The sequence below is a fragment of the Penaeus japonicus genome, unplaced genomic scaffold (assembly GCF_977035675.1).
Source record: "Penaeus japonicus unplaced genomic scaffold, GWHDUDI00000001_assembly GWHDUDI00000026, whole genome shotgun sequence".
Lineage (NCBI taxonomy): Eukaryota > Metazoa > Arthropoda > Malacostraca > Decapoda > Penaeidae > Penaeus > Penaeus japonicus.
The window spans coordinates 16,937,035-16,948,528 of NW_028234428.1; positions in this window are offsets into that span (position 1 = coordinate 16,937,035).

Genomic DNA, 11,494 nt, shown 5'->3' on the forward strand with positions numbered 1-11,494 from the left:
ATATATATATATATACAGTAATACTGTATAAATATGTATATAATGTATACACATATATATATACATATATATATGTATATATACATATATGTATGTTATATAAATTGTAAATGTGTATATATAATATATATATATATATAAATTATATTATATACATATATAAATATATATAGATATATATATAATATACACACCACACAACAACACCACACACAACACACCACACACACACACACACAACACATATATATTGTTATATAATATATATATATATATATATATATATACCACACACACACACTCAAACACATCACACACAACCACACATATACATATATATATATATATCTATTAATATATATATATATATATATAATATACAAATATATAATATGCGTGTGTGTGTGTGTGTGTGTGTGTGTGTGTGGGTGTGTGCGCGTATGTGGTGTGTAATCTATATTTAATTTATATCTATATAATACATAACATATATATATCTAAATATATATATATAATATATATAAATATATATATATATACTCTATCTATAATATATACAGTTTTCAAAAAGTGCGAAAATGACAGTAATAAAAAAACTTATGCCTGTGTGCCTTCCCGCAAGATTGTTTGGAGGGCTTCTGTAATTCCTTTTCCATTCCCTTTTTCCTCTTGGTTCACAAGAACGACCCACTGCACACCAGTAGTCTCCAACGCCAGATTCTTTACCTGCAATTGATATAAAGATCAGAAGGATAACGTTATCAGCTCATTTTCTTTGTTACATGTAAACATATTGTTCATACCATGTAGAAAGTATCAAAATTCATTGTTCATACTTTTACCTTCATAAAAATGTTCTTGATATTTTCTGTGTTACAAATAAGGATAAAGTTGCGTAATCCCCTCACATAATTTCTTGACTTCAAAATAGTCTCCAGCTGATCTATTGCGAACTCAAAAGTCATGGTGATGACATCAGCCAACATGTCATTGCACTTTCGGACTGCCGTAGCAATACCTGTAATTAATGAATTAATATCATATAACTTTTTGAATTAATGTATATATTTGGCACATCCATCGCTTTGTGGAAGTCGCTCTATTAATCAATAGTCCTATTTGGAAAACTGGTAAAAAAAAAATCCTAGTGACATGTTATCCCTCAACTTTTAATCATGACTTCTTGTTCTGCCTTTTATTGACAACTCACAAGCGGTTCCTCAGTCTTCCATTTGGCCGTCCCCAGTGGTCGGAAATAAGGATTTTATGATCAAAAGTCTAAGGAAACGAAGTGAAGATCAAATGCATGGTTGCAGGTGACATACAAATTCATACACCAATTAAATATGTCCTTGGGTAGGTCCCCATATGGACGTTCTAATTCACCGTGGAAAATGTCGACATTGAACGTATTTTATGCTAATGTACCTAAAAAAAGACAGTGTAACCCGCTTGTTGCCACCAGTTGTAACCTGCAGTTGTAAACCACTCGATGCCCTGGTTGTGATCCGGTGGATAAACAGACACACGTTCACGTGTCATGGTCTTTATTGTGGACTCTGTTAATACACTAGGCTCCAACCGAAGGCCAGAGGTCAGAGCTGTTCGCTCTGCCTGTTCTCTTGTCTGTCAGTCTGACTTGATCGCCTTGATCTGCCTCGGGTTCTTTCTGTGTCCTTATGTATGAATCCTGAGTCACTTTCTACATCTCAGGCCTTCCATTAGCAAATACAGCTGCTAGACAAGCTGGAGTTTCGACGCGGAAACGAACACAGGAAACAGGAAACGTCAGGTCAAAACAGACTGCCAACGATAAAGCATTGAATTAAGTAGAAATAGTATAATCAATGTTTCGGGTCACATGATAAACAATATCAGTGCCTTACATCGCACGGACCACGCTACTAGACAGCCCCCCGTCTAATCTTAGTTAGAGTAATAACCAGGCTTTAACTACTATAATCTAGCTAAAATAATGTCTCCACCCTACAAGTGGTCTCCTGTTCATTGGAGGCTATCTGCACCAGACTTCGCAGGTAGCTGTGACATTCAACCATAAGCTAAAACATCAAATTCATTGGCCGGCGCAACGGTACCAATGGGCACTAATCAGTGGCCCCAGTAGACATGTAACATGTATCATATGAGAAAGGATTCAACAAGGCGTAACTGCAGCGAAAGAGTAGGCATTAAGACTGGCCTTATGACAACAGGTGGGCCCTAAGAGGTGGCCCCAAAAACATACCTATATCAGGGAAAGATACAAGATACTATACATTCAGTAAATACAGGTTGGCTACGAGTATAGAGACATTATGTGTGAGGAAGTAATTAAAGCAAAGGTGTGATTGCTTAAATGAAATGAGGGGAGAGTGACAACATAACGTAACAAGCTTGCTTATCCCAGAACAAAATCTCACTATGACTTCATGAGATATAGTACTTGAAAGGTGGTAGTGCATTTGAGAATATATACATAAAATTATTCTGTATCACGACTGGTGGTGTCAGTGCACCGAGGATGGGAGTTGTACAGTGGCTAGCCTCTGGGGCAAACAATTCAACACCATCGCGACTTGTGGGTAACAGGCGAACTAGTTACGGTGGTCAGGCCTAACTGGCGCGATGCCCTGTACCTCAAATGTGCTGTTGGGTTGACTTTGCCATGCACCCAAACACTGTATAACTCAACCACCGTTCTACCTTGGTGAAAACATACACCAACACGACACAGTAGATATACAGGAGGGAGGGGGGGTTACATATATATATGAAATGTGCGGGAAAACTTCTCGACCGCTGAGTAGAAAACAGCTTGTGTGCTCCTTGCACGGCTTACTGAAGCGACATGTGTCTTGCATGGCTACTTGAATAACATGCGTGCGTCTTGCACGGCTTACTGAAGCGACATGCGTCTTGCATGGCTACCTGAATAACATGCGTGCGTCCTGCACGGCTTACTGAAGCGACATGCGTCTTGCATGGCTACCTGAATAACATGCATACGTCCTGCACAGCTTACTGAAGCTACATGCGTCTTGCATGGTTATCTGAATAACATGCTTGGGTCCTGCACGGCTTACTGAAGCGACATGCGTCTTGAATGCCTACCTGAACAATAAACAAGCACTTTGCAACTGCCAAGAGGAGAACATACAAAGGAAGAATCGAAACTAAGTAATAAGTGCAAGCTCAATAGATGCAGGTTTACAAGATACAGAGAAAATACGAACATGAGTAGCACTTGACGATGAGAAAAGTAATAACAGGCGTACTTTAAGGAGTGGCGAAAAGATAAGTTGATAGATATAAATCTGGCAATACTGATCACCAGCACAGATTCGGAATGAAAGTGAAAACTGTTAAGAATTTACATGGTTTAAATAAAATATCGGCTTCCCTTCGATTATTGTAATCAAACATGGAAAAATTTTTAAAGGTTCACTTTCAAAAAAATAATATGAAGAGTAACAGTCCATAAAATTTCTCCAGAATACATTGTCCGAAGTTGACAAGTTTGAGCGAAGAAACAATACATACCACATGAAAATATCTGATTCTCAGCATTAACATAAGCAAACAGACATTTCTTCAGAAAGTATTTCTGGTCCATTCTTCACATAAGATTAAAAGGGGAAAGAAGTTCAGTTAGGCCGTCAAGGCCGAGGCCGTCTATAACGAGGGTCATCGAGGCGAGATGAGAAAAGGAAACAAGGGAAGAGAGGGGGGGGACCTGAGGACTTTCCATTTTAACATTAATCGTTCGCACCTAGGCGTAAGGGAAGAAAGGGGGAAAAGGGGGGGAGAGGAGGGACATCCTACGGAATCACATTCACGCCACTGGTATTTCACAACAGAAAACAAATACAGAGTAACAATCACACAGAAAAAAGAAAGAAAATCACAGCATAAAATTTCCTAAATCCTAACGAAACCTAAACAAAAAAGGACCCTGGGTTTCTCTAACGGGATTTTTGATGTCCTTGTGATTGTCAACCATGTAGATGGGGTGTCTGCGGGCGGGGTCGTCGGTCGTAACGCGTGCTATGCCCAAAATCCGCGATGAGGCAGTCTTTGGGTTTGCCATGATAGCAGTTGTAAACCACTCGATCCCTGGTTGTGATCCGGTGGATAAAATTAGACACACATTCACGTGTCATGGGTCTTTATTTGTGGACTCTGTTAATACACTAGGCTCCAACCGAAGGCCAGAGGTCAGAGCTGTTCGCTCTGCCTGTTCTCTTGTCTGTCAGTCTGACTTGATCGCCTTGATCTGCCTCGGGTTCTTTCTGTGTCCTTATGTATGAATCCTCAGTCACTTTCTACATCTCAGGCCTTCCATTAGCAAATACAGCTGCTAGACAAGCTGGAGTTTCGACGCGGAAACGAACACGGGGCAGGGATAACAGGAAACGTCAGGTCAAAACAGACTGCCAACGATAAAGCATTGAATTAAGTAGAAATAGTATAATCAATGTCTCGGGTCACATGATAAACAATATCAGTGCCTTACATCGCACGGACCACGCTACTAGACAGCCCCCCGTCTAATCTTAGTTAGAGTAATAACCAGGCTTTAACTACTATAATCTAGCTAAAATAATGTCTCCACCCTACAAGTGGTCTCCTGTTCATTGGAGGCTATCTGCACCAGACTTCGCAGGTAGCTGTGACATTCAACCATAAGCTAAAACATCAAATTCATTGGCCGGCGCAACGGTACCAATGGGCACTAATCAGTGGCCCCAGTAGACATGTAACATGTATCATATGAGAAAGGATTCAACAAGGCGTAACTGCAGCGAAAGAGTAGGCATTAAGACTGGCCTTATGACAACAGGTGGGCCCTAAGAGGTGGCCCCAAAAACATACCTATATCAGGGAAAGATACAAGATACTATACATTCAGTAAATACAGGTTGGCTACGAGTATAGAGACATTATGTGTGAGGAAGTAATTAAAGCAAAGGTGTGATTGCTTAAATGAAATGAGGGGAGAGTGACAACATAACGTAACAAGCTTGCTTATCCCAGAACAAAATCTCACTATGACTTCATGAGATATAGTACTTGAAAGGTGGTAGTGCATTTGAGAATATATACATAAAATTATTCTGTATCACGACTGGTGGTGCCAGTGCACCGAGGATGGGAGTTGTACAGTGGCTAGTCTAGGGGCAAACAATTCAACACCAATCGCCGACTTGTGGGGTTAAACAGGCGAACTAGTTACGGTGAGTCAGGGCCTAACTGCGCGATGCCCTGTACCTCAAAATGTGCTGTTGGGTTGACTTTTGTCCATAGCCACCCAAACACTGTACAACTCAACCACCGTTCTACCTTGGTGAAAACATGCACCAACCCAGTAGGTATACAGGGGGGAGGGTGGGGGTTACATATATATGAAGTATGCGGGAAAACTTCTCGACCGCTGAGTAGAAAACAACCTGCGTGCTCCTTGCACGGCTTACTGAAGCGACATGCGTCTTGCATGGCTACCTGAATAACATGCGTGCGTCTTGCACGGCTCACTGAAGCGACATGCAGAGTCTTGCATGGCTACTTGAATAACATGGCGTTGCGTCCTGCCACGGCTCCTACTGAAGCGGACCATGCCGTCCCTTTGCATGGCTACCTGAATAAACATGCATACCGTCCTGCCACAGCTTACTGAAGCTACATGCGTCTTGCATGGTTATCTGAATAACATGGTACTTGGGTCCTGCACGGCTTACTGAAGCGACATGGCCTTGTCCTTTGAATGCCTACCTGAACAATAAACAAGCACTTTGCAACTGCCAAGAGGAGAACATACAAAGGAAGAATCGAAACTAAGTAATAAGTGCAAGCTCAATAGATGCAGGTTTACAAGATACAGAGAAAATACGAACATGAGTAGCACTTGACGATGAGAAAAGTAATAACAGGCGTACTTTAAGGAGTGGCGAAAAGATAAGTTGATAGATATAAATCTGGCAATACTGATCACCAGCACAGATTCGGAATGAAAGTGAAAACTGTTAAGAATTTACATGGTTTAAATAAAATATCGGCTTCCCTTCGATAATTGTAATCAAACATGGAAAATCTTTTAAAGGTTCACTTTCAAAAAAATAATATGAAGAGTAACAGTCCATAAAATTTCTCCAGAATACATTGTCCGAAGTTGACAAATTTGAGCGAAGAAACAATACATACCACATGAAAATATCTGATTCTCAGCATTAACATAGCAAACAGAACTTCAGAATATTCTGGCCATTCTTCACATAAGATTAAAGGGGAAAGAAGTTCAGTAGGCCGTCAGGGAGGCCGTTATAACGGGGTCATCGAGGCGAGATGAGAAAAGGAAACAAGGGAAGAGAGGGGGGTGGACTGAGGACTTTCCATTTTAACAATTAATTCGTTCGCACCTAGGCGTAAGGGAAGAGAGAGGAGGGACATCCTACGGAATCACATTCACGCACTGGTATTTCACAACAGAAAAAATACAGAGTAACAATCACGAAAAAGAAAGAAAATCACAGCATAAAATTTCCTAAATCCTAACGAAACCTAACAAAAAGACCCTGGGTTTCTCTAACGGGATTTTTGATGTCTCGATGTCAACATGTAGATGGGGTGTCTGCGGGCGGGTCGTAGGTCGTACCGTGCTATGCCCAAAATCCGCGATGAGCAGTCTTGGGTTGCCATGATAGCAGTTGTAAACCACTCGATGCCCTGGTTGTGATCCGGTGGATAAATAGACACACATTCACGTGTCATGGTCTTTATTGTGGACTCTGTTAATACACTAGGCTCCAACCGAAGGCCAGAGGTCAGAGCTGTTCGCTCTGCCTGTTCTCTTGTCTGTCAGTCTGACTTGATCGCCTTGATCTGCCTCGGGTTCTTTCTGTGTCCTTATGTATGAATCCTGAGTCACTTTCTACATCTCAGGCCTTCCATTAGCAAATACAGCTGCTAGACAAGCTGGAGTTTCGACGCGGAAACGAACACAGGAAACAGGACACGTCAAGTCAAAACAGACTGCCAACGATAAAGCACTGAATCAAGTAGAAATAGTATAATCAATGTCTCGGGTCACATGATAACAATATCAGTGCCTTACACAAAGTTTCACTAGCTATACTTAAGCAACACGCCCTTGCAACCATTAGTGAGCATCTTAAAACTCTGAATAATGACTATGAGTGCTACACTGATGGATCCTTACAGTCTGGAAGTATAGCAGGATGTGCTTATGTTGTATATAAAATATTTTTCAGCACCAAGATTGTAGGAGGGTTCATGACTGGCCGAGCACTACGCAGAGTTGTCAGGAATACTCATAGTCACAGACTATCTGTTAACTCAAGGCTCAGGAGTAATTTTCTGCGACTTGCAGAGTGCTCTCCTGGCTTTGAACGCTCTTGATGAAGGTGCTGGAAATATCGTAAATGATATAAGAATAAATATACATCGCGCCAAGGAACGGGGCCATGTTATACATTTTGTGTGGATACCATCGCATGTTGGAATCGCTAAACATGATCATGCTGATCGCCTAGCAAGGGCAGCTTGTAATAAGTAAATTGTGGATATAGACTTTGGCATACCTGTAAATGGCTAGGATCTCACACATAATAAGAACCTCCAATGGAGAGGACTTGATGGAACTAACAAACTCTCAAAGACCTGAAAGCTGTAACATTAAACAATTTGACCAGTTTTCGCAGGAGAGATTCATATAATACAAGGACAAGGCAATGTGATATTGTGACTGCAAGAATTAGACTTGGATACAGAATGTATTGGCAGATCAGTTCAGAATGCAATGTAGAAGAAGCTAAAAGCAGACTTTGCAACGAAGAATATAAACGAACACTTGAACATTACATTTCAGAGTGTCATATGATACAACCTTTCAGGCCACCTAGCATGAGGGTATGCAGAATTATGTAATTATATCATAACATCACTGTACTAGAAGATGTACTTATGCTATATCCGAAATTCGGTATGTGATATCCTATTACAACATTTATCAAATGTCTATTCACAGTTGATATATATAATCATGTTATTACCTTAATTTGTAATACACCGTTAGCAACAATGTCATGACAACATCAATGTATCAAAGCTCGCCCATGTCTGTACAAGGGTGGTAAATAAAGATCTAAACTAAAGCCTATACCAGAGTCAATACATGGTATCATAGGGACAAGACGGTGTCGTTGGACTCTCTTATGTAGACAGAGATGGCTGTATGTTACCACAAGTAACTAGTCTGTGTGTGAAGTGTCCCCGATCCTCCAGGCTGACTTTAATCAAACTCACCGGATTGCGCAAGGAGACAACTCACTTAATGTGTCCTGATTTTAACAAGAGAGTGTGATGTCAGTGTCCGTAGACAAACAGTGTCCAGGAAAAACCGTTGGTGCACGTATGAATGGCCCTCTGTGGCATTGCCCTCCCCTATGCAACCATTAGTGTGAGCCAAGACGATGATTAAGCCATAGGCTAACAAGTGAATGATTGCAGCAGTGAAGAAGGCCTGCCCACTGAAGTTAGACACACAAAGGCCAAGAAAAGGACGAAGTGAACAATAATCTTGGTCCCATTGCACTCTGCAAGAACTATATGCGACTGGCATATCCGGAGGCAGTCGCAATGTATGACAAACTTAAATGGACGAGATATAGCATGTTTCACACCACCAACAGGGAAACCCCCATCTGACCTTGTGAGAGGGAAAAAGCCGCATCGTCACATATATTCATATATATATATGTTCCTCGTCATCAGAAAACATACATTGACATTTCCGTGAATAGAAACATTGGAAAGATTTCCTTTCAAATCTGCAATGAAAATATCTGCCAGCCAAGGTACCATGAGTATCTAATAACACGATACCCTTAAGGACATTCCTGAAGGCGATACCCGCATTCTCGAGAATGTCTATAAGGCACGAAGAATAATGATTGTGTGGAAAGGGGGACAAATTTCCCCAACCTTACACAAGTTTTTTTTGGAAAAAAATGTGCAAGCAAGCGCAAGAAGAGCATGGAAGTCCGAACCCATTACTACTACAACTCCACTTAGCTAAATATTGCAGAAATCATGCAAAGTATGCAATTTGTACACGGGAATATTCAACCAAAGAGTGTCCCTCTCATAACACGAAAAAGGACGTGCCATTACAGCAGCAAAATGCTTCAGGTGCGGGAAAGAATGGGTTACAGCCTGGCAAAGGAACTCTCCCTCCTATCCACCTGATCCAGTAAACTATGTGATGGCTGAGGGCCGGCTACCCACCTCCCTCGCCCGGCCGCAACCCAACCAACCCTTTCTCCCTCTTCGTCAAAGATAACTCATGACCAGACCAGGGAACTCCCCATCAGCCTGTGTCGAAGTTATGACGTCAATGGTGACGTCATGCTCACTACCCAGGAACTAGCAACCATTGCCCCAGGACCGGGGATGCCCACTACCCGGGTTGGGGGGAATCCCGGCTAGTCGAACGACCATACTGCTGGTGGTGACCTCAAGGATCCTCCACTTGAGATACATGAGGTAGTCATGACTTTAGACCGGCCTAACGCTTTGAGGTGAACAAATTAATAGCGTCAGACAAGACGAGGATACGATGAACTGTGAACATCAATCAAAGAGTGGCAGTGACAACAGTATTCTGATCTGTGAAATTCATTCTAAAAATGGCAGTGAAAATAATTTCAATCAATTAATGATGTAAAATGTAGCTCTGATACCGAGCCAGTCGATAAAAAAATGAAAATAATAGCATCCATCACATCATGCTACGAAACGGAAGAGTTTAGACAATCCCCGGTAATTGAGTATAATGTTACAGACTGGTTGTTAATTCATGGATAAATGAACAATCAAATTCTTATCATAGAATATGCAGTGATATACCTTTGCTCATTGACTTAAAAAAAAAAACTGTGAATATGATTTACGTGCAAGATCTTTTTGCAGCCAATGCCAACATGAAAGTGGCACCTATCATTAAAGGATACTAGTTGACTTATGTTAATATAACACTGCCACATACATAAGTTAGAAAGTCTGAGAATCCTGATTTCAATTTCATCATCTAGACATTCAGACTGTTTCTGGTTCCTTTTCATCGTATAATGTATACGACGGATTCTCTAAACTTCTGACCGGTTCCTTACCCAAATTTCATTCCCAAGTCAGACTTTACATGGGGGACTTTAATGCTAGATGCACAGACTTTGGAGACCAGTAATATAACAATAATGGAGAATTCAAACATTTAATAAATAGTTGATCAATAACAGGTTATGACACAGATATACAGACACATTTGGGAAGTGCATGCTAGATTACGTAGTTGGCATATTGTACTTAGCAATGTTAGTACTTCACTTGTTCGAGATTTAGTCAGTAACCACTTTCAATCCTGACAGAATATACAACATACAGCATGGCTCCTAATGCAAATAGACATAGAATTATTATACATTCGGGCCTGGAGCATCACTTCAAGGCACATGTTTATGAGTTGTACCTGTAATAACAGCAGTCGTACAAATCTCTCGGGACTTGATAAGAGTTGTCACTGACTACTACTTGGGTCTATTAAAAAAATCAAGGGAAGCAACTATTCAATCTCCCGACCACCGAGCTGGGCAAATGAACTCGCTATAGCAAAGGAATATAGAAGAGTTCAGGAGCTTGCTAATTCTTATAGGGATAACATCGTCAGATAATCTTTTGCAATTCCTCAATGCCAAGAAGGAATTCAGAGAATTAAAGTCAAACTAGTAGTAAACATTGGAAACACTTTCTTCAAAGTATTAATTACCAAACATCTATAGCTTGAGGTATCAAAACAAAGACTGACAGGTGAATCTCCCACCCTTCTGCAATCCACAGACCATTAGAATAAGCCAACATGTTACTAGATCAGTGGGTCAAAGATTCAGGATCAACGCAACAACTCGAAAATAAATAGGAATTATAACATTACTACTGTATAGCTTGCTTTACCTTTGACCCTACCGACTTTCCTGAGATAACTGAGTGGGAATTAAATATTGCTATTCTTAAGGGTAAAGCGACCGCCCCGGGCATTACCTACAGTGTGCTTTGAGTCATTACTCAGGTACCAAGTAACCCCCTATTACAGATATACAGCTTAAGCTTACCCCAAGGAAGCCTCCTAAGCTCTTGAACTAAAAGTTTAATCATCCCCATACCAAATCTAAACACAGATAAATATTGACCCATTTCATTGATTTCTTGTATGTGCAAAGTACTTGAAAGAATTCTAAACGTGCATTCAATATGATCTAGACTATGTATTCCTTTCAGGACGTGGCAGTCAGCATTTCTTTGCAGAATACTTGGAAAATGTACATCCAGGCATGCAAACTGTGCTTCTTAATCTTAACAGAGACATCATCCTTGAGCAAGTGGCGAACTTTGGTATTCAAGGAAAGCTCTTGACTTGGATTTAAAT